The sequence below is a fragment of the Ictidomys tridecemlineatus genome, chromosome 9, assembly GCF_052094955.1.
Source record: "Ictidomys tridecemlineatus isolate mIctTri1 chromosome 9, mIctTri1.hap1, whole genome shotgun sequence".
Taxonomy (NCBI): domain Eukaryota; kingdom Metazoa; phylum Chordata; class Mammalia; order Rodentia; family Sciuridae; genus Ictidomys; species Ictidomys tridecemlineatus.
This window is the reverse complement of record NC_135485.1, coordinates 69,080,656-69,103,658: the sequence shown is the minus strand read 5'-3', so window position 1 is coordinate 69,103,658 and position 23,003 is coordinate 69,080,656. Positions and strand designations below refer to the sequence as shown.

The 23,003-nt window shown below is 37.1% G+C and overlaps 1 long non-coding RNA gene across 2 annotated transcripts in view; it reads left to right on the top strand.

Annotated features, from left to right (window-relative positions):
• The first annotated feature begins 680 nt into the window (after nt 1-680).
• The window catches only part of LOC144366778 (uncharacterized), an 87,976-nt gene continuing 65,653 nt past the window's right edge, over nt 681-23,003 (top strand). For both annotated transcript variants that reach the window (XR_013425922.1, XR_013425923.1), the window contains exon 1: nt 681-824. This is a non-coding gene — a long non-coding RNA (uncharacterized LOC144366778). The remainder of the gene's footprint in view (nt 825-23,003) is intronic.

The following is a 23,003-nucleotide window of genomic DNA, read 5'->3' as shown; positions in this document are numbered from 1 at the left end:
AGCAAGAGAGGTGGGGTGTTGGCCTGGGTGGGTCAGAGTTCCAGCGGCCCTGCTGCTGCCTGGAGCCAGTGCCTAGGGAGTAAAGGCTCCCTGACCTATCAGACCTGTCATCTGCAGCAGCCAGGCCTTGGCACAGCAGGGAGGCCTGCTGCAGAAGCCCATGCCATGCATCACTGCGGCTGGGTCCACAACCTCAACTTCCCACTACTCAACCTCCATTGAGAAAATGGAAGTGGGGCAGACATGAATGAATGGTGGGAATATAGAATTGACCAATAGCATTAGATCATTTCCAAACCTGATTGGCCAAAGTCTGGACCAATAGCATTGGTACATTTTTCAAACCCTAATTAGCATAACTTTGAGCCAATCACAGTAACCCAAGGGCTATATAAGACCCCTTGCCAGACACATTGCTCAGAAGATTGAAGACAGCAGAAGAACACATCGGAAGAGGAGAAGGCAGCGGCAGAGGAGAAGGCAGCGGCAGAGGAGAAGGCAGCGGCAGAGGAGAAGGCAGCGGCGGCGGAGAAGGCAGCGGCGGCGGAGAAGGCAGCGGCGGCGGAGAAGGCAGCGGCGGCGGAGAAGGCAGTGGCGGCGGAGAAGGCAGTGGCGGCGGCGGCTGCGGTGGCGGCGGCGGCTGCGGTGGCAGAGGAGAAGGCAGTGGTGGTGGCGGCGGCGGCAGAGGAGAAGGCGGCGGGAGAGGAGAAAGCAGTGGCAGCGCTGGCAGAGAAGACGAGGGCGGCGGCGGCGGGCGGCGGCAGAGGAGAAGACGATTCTTCGTGTTTGTGGGAGAAGACCTTTAAAAGAAAAACACGTCAAGGGTGAGTTGCTCGGGTGTGCTGCTCTGCACAAAATACCTTATTTTATTTATTTATTTTTATGCGGTGCTGAAGATGGAACCCAGGGCCTAGCACGTGCCAGGTGAGGGCTCTACAGCTGAGCCACAACCCAAGCACCCCCCACCCCAAGTCTTGAACGTTCTTACAGTGAGTTTTTCCTCTTTGTAGTTGTTCTTGTTATTGACAAATCTAAACGATGTTTTTGTCTTGTGAAAATTGTTTTTCCCAAAATCCAGTATATCCATCGTTGAGGTATCTGAAATTAGGCTTCAGGATCCTAATGTAAGATAATATTGGGTAGCTAGTACTAAGTTCAGGAGGAACCAGGAAAAAATATGAAGGGAAGACAAAAAGAACCCCTGAAAAATGTAACCTGTCAGGTCTTGATTTACATGTGCTTGTACACAAAACACCATATGATTAAAATTTAATCCAAATATTTTAAATCTAGTTTTATCAGGATTTTTCCTCACAAGTTAAAGTATATCTTATTTGGCTTTGAACTTAGTCGCTGAATAATTAATGCAATAACTAATTTTGCTAGAAATAATTTAATATTTTCCTCCTTGTTTCATCTATTCATTTCATCATTTTCCGTGTCTTTTCCATTTTCCTTTACCTCATATTTAGTTTATTACTCTGAGAACATGAAGGAATTTTTTTCAAATACTTTATTGAATTATCACATAAGGTTCTCATGAATGGGATATGCCATTCTGACCAAGATTTGATAGTTTCAAAGATAAAATTAACCTGTGGCACTTGAGAAAGGTAGATGTCTATGCAGTTTCTTACTTTCCAGAATCTTGGCCTCTATTGGATAAGATTTAAGTTACTCAGCATTAAAAGAGAATAAAATTATGGCATTTGCATGTGAATGGATGGAGTTGGACAATATCATGCTAAATGAAATAAGTCAATCTCTAAAACCCAAAGGCAGAATATTCTGATAAGTGGATGCTGATCCATAGCGGAGAGGGGTTAGACATGGAAAAAAATGGAGAAATGTATTGTTTTTAACTTTAAAATACAATAATCATTTGTTGGCATTCATTCAATTTCTTTTATATATACAGTAACTTATTTTTGTAGTAGGCATTTTGGTAGATTTTGTCTTTCAAGAAATTATTCTATTTAATCTAGGTTTTCAAATTTCTGATTACATAATTATTCATAATATTACTTTATTATCATTCTAACACTCAAGAGAATATTTAGGAATGGCCTCTTTTTCATTTCCAATATTAGTAATTTATGATTCCTCTCCCCCCCCTCTCCTTTTAGCTACCTTGATTAGATTGTTACCAATTTTATCTTTTCAAAAGACCATTTTTTTTTTTATCAATTTTCTCTTTCGGTATCCTGATCTCAATTTCATTGAGTTCTGCTCTAATTTTAATTATTTCTTTTTTTTTCCTTTTATTTAAGATTTAGTCTGCTTTCCTTTTTCTGGTTTCCTAAGTGAGAAGCTTAGGTTATTGATTTCAGATCTTCTTTAATATACACATTCAACATTACCAATTTTCCTGCTGTTTTTAATGTTCCCCACAAATTTTTATAACTTGTAATTTGATTTTTGATTATTTTGAAATGCTTTTAAATTTCTCTTGATTTCATATTTGTCTCATGTCACTTTAGAAATCTCTCTTTTTTTTTTTTACCCTTCCAGTATTCAGGGCTTTTCACTATCTTCCTATTGCCAGTTTCTAGTTTATTCATTGTGATCTGAGATTAGGCATTGTAATTTCTACTTGTATGTTAAGGTGTATTTTATGGTCCAGAATGTGGTTTGATTTGGTTGGTGTTTCATGTGAGCTGGAGAGAAAAATGTATCATTGTATATATGTGAATTAAATACAGCTAATTAGTATTAGCACAATGGAGTCAGACTAATTAAAAATAAGAAAAAAATTATTTTTGCATTTTTCTTTCACTTTGTCTAATACTCATCATGTCTATATGTAGATATGTTTTCTGAGCTGTGATATTTTCTTTTCCTCTGAGGCATTCCTTTTAATTCTTCTTGCAGGGAAAGGTATACTGTCAAAGAGTACCTCAATTTTTGTTGATAAAGTCTTGATCTCTGCTTCACATTTGAAGGATAATTTTACTGAATACAGAATTTTAAGTGGGTGGTTTTTATATTTCAATGCTTTAAATATGTTGCTGCGTTTTTTTATTTGTAAGGTTTCTTAGCAATGTCTGATAAATTCCATGCTTGCTCCTAAGAGCTAAGGTGTTTGTTATTTTTTAATAGAACTTCTTTCAATTTATTTTTCTTTATATTTGGTTATCCACAGTTTGAATATGGTATGCTTAAGGTATTGATATTTTTTACATTTATACTGATCGATGTTTTATGAGATTTCTATAAAGATCTGATGAACATGGTAAAGAAAATTAAGATTTATAAGTTAGATATAAAGCTATCAAATAGATATGTTCCATGATGGAACATGGACAATATGTAATTTGAAATGTTCCAATTACTACGTGTAAAATGCTGGAAATCATAGTAACTATGAGTGGTAATGGCTATATTAATTAATTTGACCATGGTGATCAATACATGATATATACATGATATGTGCACATATGTGTATACATACAATCGTTTTGCATACTTGAATATATATAGATTTATGTGCTGATTAAACATTTTAAAGTAAATAAATAATAACTATCAACAAATTTAATTTTAATAATGTAATTTGACTCAAATATAAAAATTATTATTTCAGTACATAATCGGTGTTTGATGAGTAACTATATCCCTTCTTTTATATTAATTCTTTGGTACCTGTGGTTTATTTTGCATGTATGGTCCATCTTAACTCATACTAACTAGTCACACTTCAAGCATTCAATTATCATATGTGGCCAGAAGTAACTATATTGAACTGTACAGATCTATGAATTTTTATGTATTAAGAGTTTATAATTGTCATTTTGAAATATTTGTATTAACTGGTATTTTCTTGCTATATTCCCATGTTAAGTCAGGTTTGTGGGTGTTTACCAGAAAAATCTCAGATATAAAGTGTCATTTTCATACATCATATGAGTGGTACATATAGCTTCTTTGGTGTAACAGTATTGTTTTTTAAATCGTAATCCATTATTTAATATTTTGAAGAAAGTCACTGTACACAGTGGGAAGGTTTTGTTTAACTACAGATATGAAACTAATTTGGATTTCTTTCTTGCAACACTTTAGATGTTTCACTGTACTCTTCATTTGCTGGCATATAATTTTAGAGGAAAGAAGAAATAAGTTGAAATAATTCATCTAGTATTTTTTTAGTTATGCTGAGGGTCAAACCCAGGGCCTCAGATATATTAGGCATGTATTCTATACCCCAGTGAGCTATAATTCTTAATTATACTCCAGTCCCTATAATTCTTAACTTTGTTGTCCATATGTGCAGTATTTTTTCCATTAGACTTTTTTCAAGATTTTCTCCTTGTCTTTTGTTTTCTGTAGTTTGAGGTGGATATATGTAGGTGAAAAGTTTTTGATATTGTATCTGGCTGCTGGAGTTTAATCTCTGCTTAGATATAAGAGAGAGAGAGGGAGAATTTTTGAGATCTGATTTAGTCAGCAGTTTTTCAGCTATGACCAAAGGATCTTACAAGAACAATTAGTGGATTTGGGGGCTCACTGTCTCAAAGTACTCAGTCCAGGGGCAGCTGGCTCCATTCCTCAGGTCTTGAGGTGAGGCAGGACATCATAGCAGAAGAGTGTGGCAGAGTGAAGTAGCTCACATGATGAAAGCAGAGAGGAATGTCAGTAGCGATATACAAAATAATATCCCAGACATGTCCCAGGGACCTACCTCCTCCATTCATTCCCTACCTGTCTTCAGTCACCACCCAGTTAATCCCATCAATGGAATTAATCCATGGATTGGGTTAAGGCTCTCATATCCCAATCATTTCCTTCTTGCATTGTCTCACACATGAGCTTTTGGAGGACACCTCACATCCAAACCATAACAATTTCTGAGTTCACATCTCCATGCTCTGTTTTTGCATTTCTGTTCTCTGCGTTTTATACTAGAGGCTTTGATGTATCTGAATCTGGTTCTGCTACTTGCTTCTTCTTCTTCACACTGTAATTTATTTCTTGTCTTTATCCTTATTATACATTTTTTTCATTGAATGATGTAGATTTAAAGTAGGTACTTAGTGTGAACATTGTTGCTAGTCTTTCTCAGGCTTGGAATTTATTGAAGTTTTGTTCGCTGTCCATGCAAGGAGTTTAAGTTACTTCTTGGTTATTACCTTTGTATCCTGTCTTGATTTTGACCTCTTTTGAATATTCTTGTTCAGGGAGTCTGTATCTTTCAATCACTTAAGTTGTAGTCCACTATATTAGAGCTCTGTTTCTGTGATGGTAATGAGTGTGTCCATATCCATGAAATCTGACCTTCACACTATTTTTTCTTCTGTAAAGTGCAATAGTAATGTCAAAGGGGCTGAATGGAGAGAGTGCTCCTCTTCTACCTGAGATTTTGTGGCAAGGACAGTTTTTCCATTTTCTGTTCTGTTCTAACCAACCCCCTGCCATTCCAGTCCCTGAAGAGTAGACTGTTAGGGAGAACACTCTAGGGTAATTTCACAAGGATTTTTTTCAAAATATTTTCCTGTTAGAGCCATGAAGGGATCTTCTTGGATATTTACCATGAGAACCTCATAGAAAACATAGAGGTACAACCCCAAACCTTCAGGCTGCAGCTCCCAGGAGTTAGTCATCTCCTGATAGTTCACACTAAGCCTCTAGCAGTTTCTCAAAGTTGCTACTGAAATCTCTCCACCAGGTTATGGCTATAGTGACCTCTGCTTCAGATCTTGGGCAACAAAGTCTCCGTTGGGACTCTCTGAATCCCTGGCTTTTTCAGATTTGGGGGAGGCAGTTTGCCCTGGAAATTTGTTTTTCTGATGTGTGTAAGAAAAATTATTGGAGTTTATTTGTTAGTTGTAATCTGATTTTCCTCATTGTAAGATAGGGATGACAAAACACAGGATCTTTGTATATAGGAACTGACATCTTTAGATTCATTAAAAAACAAGAAACAAACAAACAAAAAACACTTATCTCCACTACTGAAATTTACTTTGGTGGAAGCATGCAGGGAGGACAGGTTTTTGTTTTTGTTTTTTAATCAAAAATCAAAAACTAATATTTAAGAGGAAGAGATTATTTTCCTTACTCTAATATAATGAGATAGGGAAATTGACAGAATAAGGTTGAATTTTCTCTTATGGAATTTTAATTAAATTCAGGAAGGTACATTCTTCAGATTTTGTAGGTACAAGACAGAATGTGAGTAGAAATTCATTTGACCTAAATTCTTTATATTTAATATAAAATTATGCATCTCTGTGTGTATGATCATTCTTAAGTCAAATGTTCATTACAATTATTTACTACAGTTTAAAATTTTCTAATGATCATTTCACTTTCCAAGTTTGTAATTTCAAATTCAGGGAATTTACATCATTTAGAAATATACTTTATAAAAGTATTCATCAAAATTAATCATAAGTAAATATATTCAAACCCTCACTGTTAAATTCCCTCATTTTTTTCCAAATCAAACAAAAACAAAGAAATTACCTTTGGGCAAAAACTGAAAATGGAAAATTTTAACCAAAGGGGAATTATTTAAAAATTCTCAAGTGTCCTCAAATCAAAGCTTATAGTGGAAACTCTTTCACAAATTTAATTATATTGGTCATCCTCCCCAATGTTTATAATGGGTTAGGATACCTAAACTGGATGCAAAAGCAAAGTAAAAAATCTCAGGCCTAAAACCACATAAAGGCTCTTAATATTTAGGATAATTTCTATTCCCCTTAAGGCATATGTTGTGAAATATGGACATCTTCTGCAAGTAACTGGCACAGCTATGTCCCCAAATCCTGGTAGAATTATATAGAAGTTTCCAGAATTAAAGAATTTCTCCTCTCTTCAATAACTAAAAGAATAAAATCTCGATTTTTCGTAAAAATTGGATGTGATAAATATTATGGGGTGCTTTAGTTTTGGAAATTGGATACTCTTGGGCCCATGCCCATGTATGTAGTAAAGTATATAAATTCAGATTACTTATTAGCCCAAAGAAGAAATGGATGTGAAGTGGGGGAGTATGTTCTTCACTCAACTGTCACCATTCTTGAACCTTCTTGGTTCCAATTCAGATGGATGCTTGAGTGCAGGAATCAGTTTTCAAGCTGCAAGTACATTTGGTTTGCAAAAGAAAGGTTATTGGATTAGTAATCCATAGCCATTTGTCATGCAGCTATTATCTGCCAAACACCAACCTGGTTTTCTTCCCAAAGAGGATACACATTATCCTTCTTCTCTAAATGCTATTATTAACTGGTGGAGTCTTTTAGACTGCTCTTCACTCATTGGGTATCTGTTCTAGTTGGGAGCAGAGATATCTGGGAAAAGAAAATGAGAGGGCTATAAAAAGGGAAATGGCCAATTCCAGGGGATAGAGGGCTCATTCTTCTTCCAGGGTCCCTTTCAAGGGAAGAAGCTGTTCAACCTAACTAGGTAGGCCTGCCTGGGGTTAACTCAGTCACTCAACATAGATTGAAGACAATCATGTGATCACACCAGAACCCTCTTAGGGGTTGCCAGGGCACTATATCCACCCTGAGTCAATTTTAACAAACTCAAGATTGCAATGGTTTTCTGAAGTTTTGAATATATAATATATAATCCTTCCTTTATTTCCTCATTGTTCAATGTTAACACCCTCCAATGGTTAGCACATTTTGAGATTTAGAAAATGTTCTGAAAATTAAATGTGGCCATAAAATTGAAACAGGAAAAGCTACTATGGCCAACTCAAAATATTTGACAGTCAAGAAAAGCATTAGAAAAGCTGAAAATCAATCCTGATTATTTCTGTCAACTAATATAATTTGCCTAAGGTCATTGCAAATTATATGACTTTATCAAAATCTTTGGGCAGTTCTACTACCTGCAATGAAAAATACAGTACACTCCTATAATTCATTCACTCCTGTAAAAACAATTTTGTTCTTAGGAGAGTTCTTCACAATACTCTCCTATTTTTTCTCCTATACACTTTTTAAAATCAACACTTTCCAAATCATCTCTTCCACTCTGGGCCTTTAAATACCAGAGATGTGCTAATCATTCTCAAGTTTACATGGGAGTATCTCACCTCTACCTCAGTGTTCCATACCCACCTTCTTACTGAGTACTTCTCTGGCTTTCAAATAGGCATCCAAATCTAGCAAGTTTCAAACTTCATTCTTGAGTCCAACACAAGCCAGCAGTCCTTGAAGTCCAAACCCACAGAATCACATCTCATCTCTCCTCATAACAAAACTCTTCAAATAAGCACCACCTCTGCCATCTCTCATCTGGACTTTGGCAGTAGTCTCCTGGTTGATTCTGTCTCCTCCACACAGACTGCAGATGCTTTTTGGTTCATGGGTTTATAAAAGAAAGCGAGATGGGAGGTGATGGATATCTTGTTCAGGTTATGCTGAGCCTGACAATTGTCCCATCATTCAGAGCAGAGAGCAACTATCCCATGCCTCAGAGGCCCTCATCTGCTACCTCCAGATTTGCTTTTCCTAAATGAAGAAGGGAGACAGGAGATATCAAAATGACTCTCTTTATTAGCGTTAGTATGTGCTTTGCTAATGGTGACCTCTGTGGGATCACGTTTTCATTTCTTAATTTCCACTTGGCCCTCTTCCCCCATGTGGAAAATGAATTTATTGATACTCCCTTCATGTTGAGGTTGATATGAAGATTAAATGAGATTTCAACTCAGGTTGACTGTATGGTCATTTGTATTCGTGGGATTCTTTTATTTAGGTAAATTCCTTGTAGGTTTGCTGCCTCAAGCATCACGTATAAGTGAGATAGTTTAATTCCCAAGAATAACTTATCACCTCATCTCCAGGTGCTTGTCATTCATCTTTTGTCATGGTTTGGATGTGAGGTGTCCCCCAGCTCACATGTGGAACAATGCAAGAAGGTTCAGAAATGATTGGGTGGTAAGAGTCTTAATCAATGATTTTATCCCCTGCTAGGGATTACCTGAGTGATAACTGAACTGGTAGGGTATGTCTACAGGAGGTGGAATTAGGGCAAGGATTTAGTGTCTATTTATATCTGGAAAGTGGAGTCTGTCTCTTTGCTTTCTGATCACCATGATGTGAGCTGTTTCCCTCTGCCACACTCTTCCATCATGATGTTCAGCTTCACTTTGCCTCCTGGGAAATAGAGCCAGCCTTCTATGAACTAAGACCTTTAAAACCATGAGCTTCTGAATAAGCTTTTCCTCTTCTATAATCGTGTTGGTCAGGTCCTTTAATCACAGCAGCAAAAAAAGCTGAATAAAACATTTTTTCTATTCCGTTGAAATGCTATCTCCACCATGTAAGTGTGACTTAATGACCAAAGTATTGAAAAGACAGTGAAGAAAAGGATATTATTTGTTTCTTAAGGAAGAAGGGACATTATCTCAGAAGAGATGTCAGACTTGAGAATGGAACACATTGGCCTTGCTGTTTCTAGGTTAGGTTACTGCATCTCCTTTGGGTGATATTTCCCAGAATCCATCCAGGGCTATACAGAGCTCAGATTTTTATCTCCTTACATTTCCAAAAATACTTAGACAGAAGACCATCTGGGAAGTTTTATTTTCTTACTTTGGTATCTTCATAAAGACTCAAAGTTGGCTTCCAGCTGAACCAAAGCTGCAGGCATCCATCAATGCCTGGGACCAGAGATTTTTTTCAGAAACAGGAGTTCCCAACAAGTCTCAGGATGAGGGACAAGACACCTGGAAGGTCTAAAAGCAGCAGGAACTTCTCCTCCATTTCTGTTCAGAGATTTCTGCATGGAAGTATTCCAATCATGCATTGTTTTATTGCTTCTCTACCAACTTTCTGTTCTCCAGCTTAATTCATGTGTAAATCACAAGTAAAAGTTGTGTATATTTAAGGCAGGTAACATGATGTTTTGACTTGAGCATAAGTGGGAATGCTGGGTCGTATAATAGGCCTGTTTTTAATTTCTTGAGGAACCTCCATACTGCTTCCCATTATGATTGTACCAATTTACATTTCCACCAACAGGAAGCAAGTGTGAAACTGGTGAAAACAGCTTCCTCATTCTTCTCAAACAGAATACTATAAAGAGGTAGAGAAGGAGGTAAGAATAAAGTCCACACAGACATCTAGCACCATGGTGAAACTCCAGCTGCCTTGCCAGGACACAGTTCCCTCAAAATTTATTTTTTCCCCAAAATTGTATTTTTCCTTTTAAGCAAAGAGAATTATTTTGAGAATTCATGTTTTAACAAAAGAACGTTGTGGATGAAAGCAAGTCAGGGAAACCTGATAATTGGGAGGCACCACCATTGAATAAGAACATGAGGTTCCTGAGTGCTCCCTGTGGAAGCAGCCCCATCCAGCCAGCCTTTTGGACCAGGAAAACAAAGCAGAATGACCAGGCCTAGCCAGGCACAGCACCCTCCACCAGCCATGAGCCAGCCTCGGTGTAGTGCTAGACCTGGATACTTCGTTTAGGGACCATCTGAGGAGCTACTGGGCAGCTTAGCAGGCCCATGCCCTCAACTCCAAATTTTCAGAGGGTAGCAGCAGTCAAGGCCACTGCTACTTTCTTTCCTATCCTGAAGAGGATTTTCTTCTCCTCCTGTCTTTCTTTTTCTTAATGTTTTAAAATTTAGTTTGTGAAAGCATTATTATTACTAATTATCCCATAGTAATTGGACATATGTTGGTGTTATCCAAAGGAGTTAGAGCAGTAGAGTTCAATCAACATGTACAGGGTCAAAGACCTCCACTCTTTGCCTTGGTGTAGGGACTCTTGTAGATGAAACTGTCCTCACAGTACTGGTGGTGATTAAAAAGTCCTCAAAGGATTGGGACAAATTAAAGTGGCCTTACTAGATTAGCATAGATTAACATGTCCTTATTGGATTTGTAAAGATTAATGTGTCTTTATAGGATTGGTTTAGATTAATGTGGCCTCACAGGATTCATATTGATTAAACTGTCCTCACAGGCTTATATATATAAATGATCTTTCTACATTGGTATTGATTAAGCTGTCTTCACAGGGATAAGACTGCATCACTTCTTGCAGTAGCCTTTTGTTTGAAGTGGAATGAGCCCTGTCTGTGTGAAGGGTTGATTCCTAGCCCCTCACAATTCTTACTTTGAAGTCCTAACCGAGTAGCTCATAATATGCCCGTATTTGGAGACAGGGTTTTTTTTTTAGTGATTATTAAATTTCATTATTCAGATGCAAGCAGTGTCCTTAGAGCTGAGAAAACTGGGCACAGATTCCCAGAGGTACCAATATAAGGACATAGGGAGGGAGGCCATCTGCAAGCTCAGAGAGAAGCCTCAGAGGGTACCAGCCCTGACCACACTGGTTGTCAGACTCTGGAAAGCCCTGAGTTGGGGCTACCTACCCCACATGTAGGTGGCTATCCTGCCTGTGTACTGGGAGATCTTTCCATATAATGTGGAGCAAAGTGCAGTGGCAGCTTGACCTTTCTGACCACCTGTCTCTGACTCTCCATAATCCCTCCCCCAGTTTTGTCCCTGAATTTTCCTCACCTCTTCTTCTACCCTCAGCACCTCTTCCTGGCTTTCCAATCAATCCTGAGGACAGCCCCTCTTGGCAACTTCCCTGAAGATGGATAACCCAAAGTGTCATCTGGGAGCTCTGAGTAGCTCTAGTCCTGTCCCATTCTGGTTAGAGTAATGTAACTCCATCTCATCTTCCACACTCTAAGATTACTCAAAGTGATTTCTCCCCAACTCTGCCTAGAATTTTGCATCATATATGATTATATGGGCTGTCAGCAGCCTCTTGCATTACAGCCTGAGTCCCTAGGCTCTGCTCCCTGAGGTGATTATTTGTGCACATGCTGAGTACCTCTGACTTTGGTCAGCTAAAGTGCAAGAGGATGACACTCCACCCCCAATACTGAATTTCCTGAATTTCCATTTCCACTTAGTGAGAATTCAGTTCCACCAATCTGATCTGTTTGACCTTAGATCTTTAAAGCATATCTCAAGGCCTTTTTGAATTTCAAAATTCTAGAGTGACACAAGTACATTTAAATGCCTTTCAGATTTTTTTTAGAAATGTATCCCCTTTAAAGTAGTAGTAAATCTATGAATATGCTTAAATTCTCAGACAGAAGTCTATGTAAATTTTTTCATTAAGCTGAATTTCTGAGAATGAGTCATTGTGATATTTTGTTTTGTCAACCACTTATTTATGAATGTGCAAAATCTGTGCACTCTCAGGAGCTGAGTGGCAGTGATGGAGAAGCACAAACCTCATCTCGGTGTAAGGGTCAAATATTTTGTCAGAGGAAATGACAATTTTTAGAGAATTTGTCTTTTTAGGGTCTTGGGCAGAGTTAGCCCAGCATGCTTTGGTTTCCTGGATAGTGTCTATTCCATGTGGCCATTGAGCTTGTGAATTGTGGCTGGGGAGACTTGGAAATAGACTTTAGGTTTTAATTATTTAGAATGAAAATAATTTCATGTGGCTGATGGCTATTTCATAGGCCTCTGGGGAGTTGAAGAGATTTGGACATCATGGATGCCTGCTTTCCTAAGAGAAGTCCCTGAGGGCCACCCAGGCCCTCATGGGGCAGGGATGCAGAATGGAGACAGATGACTTAGGAGCTGAGAGAAACATGGAAGACAGGACAGGACAGTATATTGTGCTGTGTGTTACCAACCCAAAGCCATCCTCACTGTAGAGGTTGCTCTGTGGGAAAAAGACCAGTCTGTCTGAAGTGGAGGTAGAATAGATGCAGGGGAATGGAGTGCTGGGTGCCCAGGATCTGTGGTCTCAAGGACATGTCAGATCCTCAGCCACTAACAATAGGCCCTTATATGCTAAGGACATTGCCGGTAAGTGGTGTGAGGCCAGAGGCCTCTCAAGAGCAGTGATGGGCACCTTGGTTCCTTGAAAGTATAGCCATCAGGACACCCACCAGCCTCAGAGCTTGGGAGTAAGACCTGAAGAAGCCCCTGGAACGCCTTGCCCCCAGGAAGAATGTCATTCCTCTGATTATCCTGCATCGCTGCTCAGCACTGACAGCAAATTCTCTTCTCAATGTCAATTCCATTAGTGTGCCTGGCACAGCTCCTTGGGGAAGCAACCAGAGGTCAAAAAATAGGTGAACTGGCAGAAGAAATCCCAGGGTAATGTCTGGTGTCCACAGTCATAGAAATAAAGCACAATGGATTCTTCCTCTTATTTCACTTGTAAGAGAAAATGAATGAGGTGGAGGGAAAGGAGGAGGCAGGGGAAGAAGACAAGGAAGAGAAGGAAAGAAAAGTAAAAAGTCATAGGATGGAAGGAACAGAAGAGAAGGAGGAGGAACAGTAAGAGAAAGTGAAAGAAGATAAAAAAAGGAGGAGTGAAGGAGGAGGAGGAGGAGGAGGAGAATTATTCCACATTGTGGACTATAGCAAATCAGAGAGACCCACTCTTTGCAAAGCACAACCATTGCATTAGAATATGGGGTCCCTGAGTACTCCCTGTGAAAGGAGCCCCACCCAGCCTGCCCTTTGGACCAGGAAAAAAAAATGCTTGGAGAGGAGGTTTCATAGGCAGGCCTGGCTAAGCACAGCAACCTTGCCAGCTATGAGCTAGCCAGGGTGTGGGCAGTCCTGTCTCCTTTGCTTAGGGACCATCTGTGTAGCTGCTGACAGTGTAGAAGACAGTTAACTCTGACTTAGTTTTCAGAGGGTGGCAGCAGTCAAGTCCACTGCTGCTATCTGAGATTCTCTTTCCTATTTTGGGGAGGATTGTTTCCCCTTAAGTCTGTTTTTCCTCCCCAGATCTTTAGTTGCAGATGAACACAATACATTTATTTTGTTTAACATTTTTTTAAATGATGTTGATGATCGAACCCAGTGCCTCATGCATGCTAGGCAAGCGCTTTACCACTGAGCCACTACCCCATCCCAAGTTTGTCTTTTTCTTAACATCCTAAGTGAGTTTTTTTTATTTAACTTATAAAAGTAATTTTATTCCTAATTATCACATAGTAATTGAACATATGTTGGTATTATCCTGAGAAGTTAGAGCAGAACAGTTCAACCACGTACAGGGGAAGTGTCCTCCCCATATTGTCTTGATGAAAGGACTCCTGTAAATGGGATTATCCTCCCAGGACTGGTGTTGAGTAAAAAGTCCTCACAGGATTATAGATTCAATTATAGATTAAAGTTGCCTTACCAGATTTGTATTGATTAAAGTGGCCTTACTGGTTTGGTATAGATTAAATTTGCCTTATTGGATTGGTATTGATTAAAATCTCACAGTATTGGCATAATTCAAAATGGCCTTACCATTTTGATATAGATTAAGCAACTTTTAGCCTAGGTGATACATGCCCGTAATCCCAGTGCCTCTAGAGGCTGAGGCAAGAGGATTGCAAGTTCACAGCCAAGAAAAAAAGAAAGAAAAAAGTCACTGCGGTCAAACCAAATGAAAAATACAGATGTAGCTATGGAAAATGTATGATGATGACAAGTGACTTATTGTTTTGATATAAGCCATGTTTTCATAGATGCTACTTCAAATAAAGTAATGATCATAGTTAAGTAGATGTTGATCAAGGAAATTGGGCTGCTTGTTGAGAGCCGCAGAGTTATGGATGGAATGTCCTACTCCCATTTTATTGTAGAATAAGAGCTGAGATATGAAAATACAAGCAAATTCCTTTCTTCAATGAACTTTTGTGTCTCTATCTAATCTTACACTCTTGCCAAGTTGCTACTGTTGTGTCTCCTTTTTCATTCATAAAGGAGACTAGCCTATTAATGTAAAAGTTGTTTTTGAATAAAAAATCATGTTTCTTTATGTAATGTGCAATGTGGATAAGAATGCCAAAGCTGAACCTCCTGCTATTTCCTTTTATCAGTGTTGGAAACAGTGGTTGTTTAATTCATTAAATTCTAAAGTTGCTTTAAAAATCAGGAAATACTACTTAAAGAGAAAGCCATAATGGAAACACAAGTCAGCCTCATAATAGCTGAACTGTCGTTCCTAAGTACGTGATCATCACCTGCCCATCATTGTTTTCTTTTCTTTCTTTCACTACTGGGTGTTGAACCCGAAGTTCTCTACCACTGAGCTGCATCCCCAGACCATTTTATAGTTTATTCAGGGTTTCCATAGTTGCCCAGGCTGACCTCAAACTTGTGATCCTGCTGCCTCAGCCTCCTGAACAGTTGGGTGTGCACCACTGTGCCTTGCCACATCACCTAACTTAAGCTTTCAAAGTTTCTTTAGTTTCCTGTGTCAAATTTAACATGTTGGTAGTCTTACATTTTTCTTAACCTTTTTAATTTGGGGGGTAATTTCATATTTATCAAGAGGTTATGAAGACAGTTGAGATAGGATATGTCAAGAGCTTTGTAAGGTTTTGAACAACTAATAAAAAAATAAAAATAAAAATGCTGCCCATCTTTTCACATAAAAAAAGACAGTTCAGGGTTCCTGTGTACTTTCTACCCATTTTCCTCCAATGTTAATATTATATATAAATATGATGTTTGTCAAGATTAGGCTTAATATCATTACATCACTATAAGTCAAATGGGAATTTATTTAGATTTCCCAACCTTTGCCTCTAATGTTCTCTCTCTTTTTGAGGATCCATCTAAAGATACCACACAGTAGTTAGTTGATGTCTCTTTACTGTCCTTTCATATATATATGGGTTTGTAGTCTTGTTTCTTAGGACTTTAATGGTTTTGCAGAATACTTGTTAATCTCATTTTTTAAGAAGCAAACAGAATCACTACAAGTTTAAAGTTATAGCATCCAACTGGGTATTGAACATTCTGAAACATTCTCTAAATGGCAGTTATAAATTATTTCAGACAGAAACACTCCACGTCCAAACTTAATGGATATAGCAAGTCAAATATTAGATGAGTAATAAAATGATGGGATGCAATTTAGAAGATTGGAGTTCCATCACTAAAAGCAAGGCAATCTGAGATAAAATAAGATTTATTCTTTATTAAATGAAAATGTCACAAGTTAACTAATTTAAAGATATAAGAACTAATGGAAAAATACTAAGATCTGTAAGAACCTCTAGTGAAATTTATCATAAACAATACTTAGTCTATTAAAGAAGATTTTGTTTTTAATTTTATAGATCCAAATTCTTTTTCACAAGAGAAATGTGTTTTTTACATTTGTTTTTGTTTTTTGTTTTTTTTTTTTTTTGGTGGGTTAATTATTTTCTCAGCTATGTTCATTTATCTTCAGGAATGTTTAATTCTCTTCACAAATATACATATAATAGAAGGCAGTTTTCTATTTAAAGTTGTAGAACCCAAGAAATTCTACTCATAAAGAGAAAAAAAGCTGTCTCCTGAAACATAAGTATTTGACAATTGTTAAAGTCTATTCTTAGAAAATAATAAATAGTATTTTAGAATGCTAATAAAAAGAATTTGCATGTGGAGAGCGTCCTGACCCACACATAGTATGTTAGATGGGAGCTCTGGCCAATGGTCTCCTTCATTCGTGGGATGTCTTTAATAAACCTATTAGGATAGCCAGCGTTTTATTACTATTACCTCTTAAACTATAGTCTCCAAAGCTATGGCATTTTTCATAAAATTAAACACCTGACAACCGCAGATGGGCAACATTTTTATTAACATGAAAACCAGTCATTGATTAAGAAATACTCTGTTGGTGATAATGTGGCATTTTTCCCTAAGCAAAAGCACCATCGATTTTCTTAATGTGACCAAGGACTAAATAAAATATAGTCCTGGGTCAGAATCATTCAATAGGCCATGTTTGTTCACATATGATTAAGAGCAAGGATCAATTCAATTTAACATTAATTAAGAAACCAGAGTAACACTTCCCCACATTTTAATAATAAATAAGTTTCTATTTCACATTACTTTAATCTCATTCTTTGATGGGTATATCTAAAGTTTTCATTTGTATGTTCAAATTGATAAAAAAGCTAGAAAATCATGTCTTCAAATATAGTGTATTTTAGGTCCTTAAATTACTTGCTTTCAATTCAACAGAGCCTAGGTCTGATGACTTTGATTTCCCCCTTGTACAAATTTCCTGTTAAGGATGACTATTTTCTTTATGCTATTCCTTGTTCATCCTTAGATATGGGTTTATATTTAGCCAATTAATACCCTGAGTATTCAAGAATTTTAACTAAATACCCACTATTGTATCCTAGAATTCGGTGGGACATGGATAGAACAGGATTTAAAATTACTGGATCTACTCATTGAAGTTGGAAAAGTACTGAGGTAGTCAATAACCTATAGAGGTCACTGATTAGGAAATCTGATGCAAGGGTTTCAGGAATCTCTAATCACAATCCAATTGGTGGTGGGGAATTGCATGAAGTAATATATTGTAGCAAAAAGTTCCAGTTCAATCCCAGGAAATTTTGTGGACAGGGAGCTATCCTTATACTGAAGATTAGTTAAGCAGACAATTTTGTCTATAAAGTCTGTACTTGAACTTAAAGACCTTAGTTATTATTAGTATATTGGGTTATAGTTGTTATCCTGAAAGTGACAACAAAGTACTAAGGCAGAAGTAGTTCAGACATAAGACCTGATGTCCTTAGGAAACAAATGACAAGAAGTTAGGGGTTGACCCCCCAAAAAACCAAAGACTGAATGTTTTCTCTGATATATGGATGCTAACACAAAATAAGGGAGGGTGGTCAGGGAAGCACAGAAGTTCATTGGATTAGACATAGGGGAGTGAAGGAAAGGGAAAGGAGATGGAAATAGGAAAGACAGTTGAATAAACCAGACATAAATTTCTTAGGTTCATATATGAATACACCACCAGTGTAACTCCACATCATGTGCAACCACAAGTATGGGAAGTTATACTCTATGTTTGTATAAAATGTCAAAATGCACTCTACTGTCACGTAGAATTAAAAAGAACAGATTATTTAAAAAAGGAGTTAGGGATTGAGAAGAAGGTAAGAATCCATTTTTCACATTTCACATGTATGCTTAGGACCTCTGAGAGACAGACATCAAGGTGGGGTTTAAAGTTCAAGGATTTTATGAGAAGAAATGTGTGAGAGAAAAATGGGGAGAGAGATGCACAAGTCTGGAATCTGACCCCTGACAGAAGGGGAATGGGAGTGAAGGTTGGTGAGAAGCCCCTTGGGCTGCTGTGCAACCTAGTAAAGGTTCTGCAAAGCTGTTTGGGAATTCCTGAGCCAGTGCCATTCACAAAAAGCCTCCCACTTCTCATAAGATGGGACCTGCTCAGGTATGCTCACAGTGTTCAGTCACTGGTTTGTAGTAGACTTGAGAAGCATGAATTTGGTGTCCATGTGGTAATGGATTTCAGAGCAAAATCAGTGAGACTCTCAGCCTTTTAATCTCTCTTTAGTTGGAAAACTAGTAAATACAATGACCACCTCTATGTATTTCATGAAGAATGATTTGATGTATAGCCCCAAACCATAAAACATTGGCTGTGATCTAAATTAGCTTTAGACACTTGTGATGGAATTGATTCTATAAGCGGGAATCAAGTGATACTGGGAAAAGGCGATTGATATAGATGAACCAGTTTTTAAGTTTGGATGCTACTTAGGGGTATCAAGAATTTCTGAGTTTTGATTTTCTATATGTATATAGACAGTTCACAGGTTAAATGGGTTTTCTATTTTGAAATGTATCATCAGTGTTATTTAAGATATACAAGATCTCCCTTCTTGTTTATTTTCTTCCCATTTTCAATCCAAAGTTTATGTTCTGTATAGTATTTTACGTATGATTACTTTTTTTCTTGTATCTCTTTATAAGATAGTTTCTCTAGATTTGCATTTTTCTATGAAAGCAGACTCAGACTTTTTAAAGTACACAGTGAGAGTAAAATACTCCTATTCTATACAGTGGACTCTTATCAGAAATTTTTCATGATAACTGTGTAACTTAACTGTGCCTATTAATTCTCACATATCATTCTGATGGCTATTACAATAAAATATTTAAGTTAAATATTAATAAAGAAAATCAGTGTTGAGAGAGGTTTTAATATGATTTATTTTAAAGGATATTGACTTTCTTCACCTTGTCACCTTGTATCATATTATATGGGAAGAATATTGAGAAAATGTTGTTTACCAAAATGAAGAAGCAGTCATATTGGCATAATAATACCCAGAACTGGCTTGAATAATAATGATAGCAAATGGCTTCTCTTGGCTTTTGGTTTACAGATTCCAATGTTGCAGTGTGAACTCATAAACTATATGGGATGAAGCTTTGTGAGAACCTGGGATTAGGAAAATATGTCATTTTGCCTTATGGTCCCCACTGACATCCATGACATCCATATTGCTAAATTTATCTTCTTAATATATTTTCTTGTTTAAAACGTTGTTTCTGCTCTTTTTAAATCTGCATAGCTTATTTTCTTCTCTCTCTCTCTCTCTTTTATTTAAATATATAATTGGATTCAATAAAGCAGTAATGAAGTCTAAAAGCTACCTACTTTGTCCTCAGAATGCTTAATTTCAGGTTTTGTTGATGAACTAGCTGCATCTTGGCAGACAGAAAAGACAGATTGGTTAAAAAGGCATGAAAACCAGTTTTTGTAAGCTTAGTTGATACAGGCTCCTTACATAATGTTGTTCTCAGGCTGCCTTTATTTTTCACATCTTTTCCTGTGTACTCTGTCTTTTGACATTCTTCTGTCTTCTAAGTCTGGGTAATAACGATTTTCTACCCACACATTTTTTTTTCCTTTTACCACAAAAGAGCTCCAAAGATTTATTTTACTTCTAGTCAACTTAGAGAAACAGACAAAGGAGATATATAATGATACAGAAATATATTTTAGAATTTTCCTAAATGCAACAGACACTCAATGAAGATGTTTTAATTTATGTTGTGGAAGCTTGAATCCTGGCATATCACTCTGTACTTTAGTTTGAATGGTACAGAATTTCTAACAAATATAGCTATTGAAATATGAATATTGGAAAAGAAGGCAATTTTAACTGTCTATTGCTTGTATTTTTGCCTGGATGCTATTTATCTCATTTGTGATGCAATTAACTCTCATAGTTTTTCTATTTTAAGATATTATTTAAGAATAATTTTTTAGTTATCTGATTATGGACAGTGTTCATAAGAGACCCCGATGACAGCATCCTGGCCTGGTTTTGTTCAGTTCTCTACAGACATAAATGTGACCAGTTCATTTTTGTTGTTGCTAGAAGGAAATTAGTGGTTGCCTGGCAACCGGTTGCCCATCAGTTTCCTAAAGCAGGAGAAGTTGCCAGGTAAGTCATCTGATATTTTGTTTCAGAAAAGATTGGTCTTATCAAAACATAGTCTTGACTTGAAAAAAATTATGGTAGACGACAAAGAAAATAAGGACATGACCTGATCTTTTCTCTTATTCTTCTATCAAAATATGGGCATACTTTATTTATTATTAAATGGCCGTACTTGGATCCACATGAGCGTTCTGTATCCCCAGCTATCTCATTCAATCTCCTGACTTCACACATACCTTCTACATTAACAGAATTAAGATATGAAATGATGAATTCTCCCCTAGGACTCAATTCCAGCTATTAAACATTTTAAGTATCGTCCCTGGAAACGACTATGCCATAGTGTTCAATTTTAGTTTTTATCAGAGTAATTGGTATAAGGACAGATGAAGTATGAAATAATAGAAATAATATGAGTCTATGAATAAGAAAACTGTTGTGTTATAACTTCATGACAAATTAGCTCAGTGTCATTGATATGGTCTATCATGTCCATATCTGGATCAAGAAGGATTGAGTTATGTGATTTATAGAGTCATGGTCAGTTCAAATACCTTAAATGATTTTAGGTGACAGTCTCCATCTTTCAAGTTAAGTTGCTTCAAAACTTACAAAATATGGGCTATTTGGGTAAAATAAAGCTCAAATTGCAGTGTGAGTGGGCAACATAAGAAGCAACAAAATAGACACCTTGATAGCAGAGGTGGCATAAAACTTTGACAGAAAACTTCTGTAGGCAGTAGAATAAAGAGAAAAAAAATGTGAGTGTTAGTTGTTGTAGACTGTTTTTATTGGGACAATATGTCAATCTGATGTGATTTTATAGTTGGACTTATTAAGGACTACTTATGAAATCACAAACTTTGTGGATAATAATTTAATCAAGTAATAGTATTGTAAGTGACTTTCTTCCAGAAGTGTGAATGGTGTATTTAATGATGTCTACATCCTGTCAAGAAACCTAGAAACAGAATAGAATATCTTTTCATTGTAAATGTTTGTTGGATAATATCTCTTGATTAATTGACTTAAACTAATAAAGCTACATTTAAAAAGACAGGAGGCTGTAAATTAGCGAAATGATGAGCTAGAGAGCTTCAAATCCTTGTTTTCCCCATGTAAGCCTAATATAACAGGCTGAATTAGCTCAGTGACAGTCAAAAGCCTAGAGTAACCAAGTATAGGTCCAATAAGAAAAGGTCTCAAAATGGAAGGGAATTTCATGGCAGATTAACTTACTTTGTTCCACCTATTCCCTAGTTTAGCCTGGTCTTGGTCTGGAGGAGGGAGAAAACTGGTTCCTAGATCCTTGACTAGAACAAGAGGAAGTAGAGCAGATATTATCTGCAAAGTTTCAGCATGCCTGGGAACGGCCTGGAGGACTGGTAGTTTTGTTGTTGCTAGAAGGAAATTAGCAATGTTTGACAAATTCAGATCTCAAGTGGGGAAAAGCAGCAGACACTTTTGAAAGCTGCAGTGATACTACAGACCTGCAGACTCTCTGAGACCAAAGATTACAGGTAGAGACACACACCAAACCATCTAAGGCACTAACGAGAAGCTGGGATTATGCTCTTTGGGAAATTAAGACATTCAAGAGTAGTGATGTGTGTAGGGAGTTGAGAAACTACATGTGGGTCCAGACAAGAATGCATACTCAGGGAAAAAACAACAACAACAACTGTGGAGACACTATTCCCTCATCTGGGACTGATCTCTAAGCTCCTAGCAAGTTTAGTGAAGGGTGTCTCTGGTACAGTATAAATCTGCAAACCAAAGAGATGTGACTTTTTCTTCCAAATGTCCTGTTTTCAAGAATAACATCAAGAAGAACAGATTTATGTACAAATCACAAAGTACATAAAATATCATAAAAATAATGGCTCATTCAAAGAAAAACAAAAATAAGTTGGCAGAAACTGTCCCTAAGTGATATTGGACTTACTATGCAAAGAATTTAAAATAGCAGTATTAAATAAACTCAAAGACATAAAAGAAAACATGAATAAAGGACTAATAACCAGGGGCTGGGGTTGTAGCTCATTGGTAGAGTGCTTGCCTGGCATGTCTGAGGCACTGGGTTCAATCCTCAGCACTGCATAAAAATAAAATAAAGGTATAAAAACATAAAACATAAGGGAGTAAAAACCAAGAAAGTGATATATAAATAAAATTAGAATATTAACAAAGAGAAGGAAAGTATACAAAGGAAATTACTGAAAAATACTGTTTGTCGATTGAAAATTTTACTAGAGGAGTTCAATAGCAGATTTGAGCAGGGAAAAGAAAGGATCCACAGCTCAGGGAGAAAACAATTGACATGCTTGAGTCTGATGTGACATCATCAAAGTCAACCAATGTGCACAGTGTAAGAGTCACAGAATGAGCAGACAGGAAGAAGAGAGCAGAGACATGATGGCTAAAACCCACATCTATGATGAACTACATGGAGGCCTAAGTTCAAGAAGCTCAAAGAACTCTGGGATGAATTCTAAGAGACCCATATTGAGTCACATTATAAACTTTGCAAAAAGCAAAAACAGGTTACTTCTCTCTTGTTGCTTTTAATATTCTATCAAGTGTGAAGAATCCTCAATAAGATCAAAAGTGGTTTTCTCATCAGAAAACTTCCAAGCCAGAAAGCAGAGGGAGGTAAAAGAAAAACGCCATTTATTATGTGTGTCGGTGTGTGTGTGTGTGTGTGTCCTTTAGAAATGAAGCCAAAATTAATACATTTCAGGATAAATAAGTGCTGATGTGGGGGAGT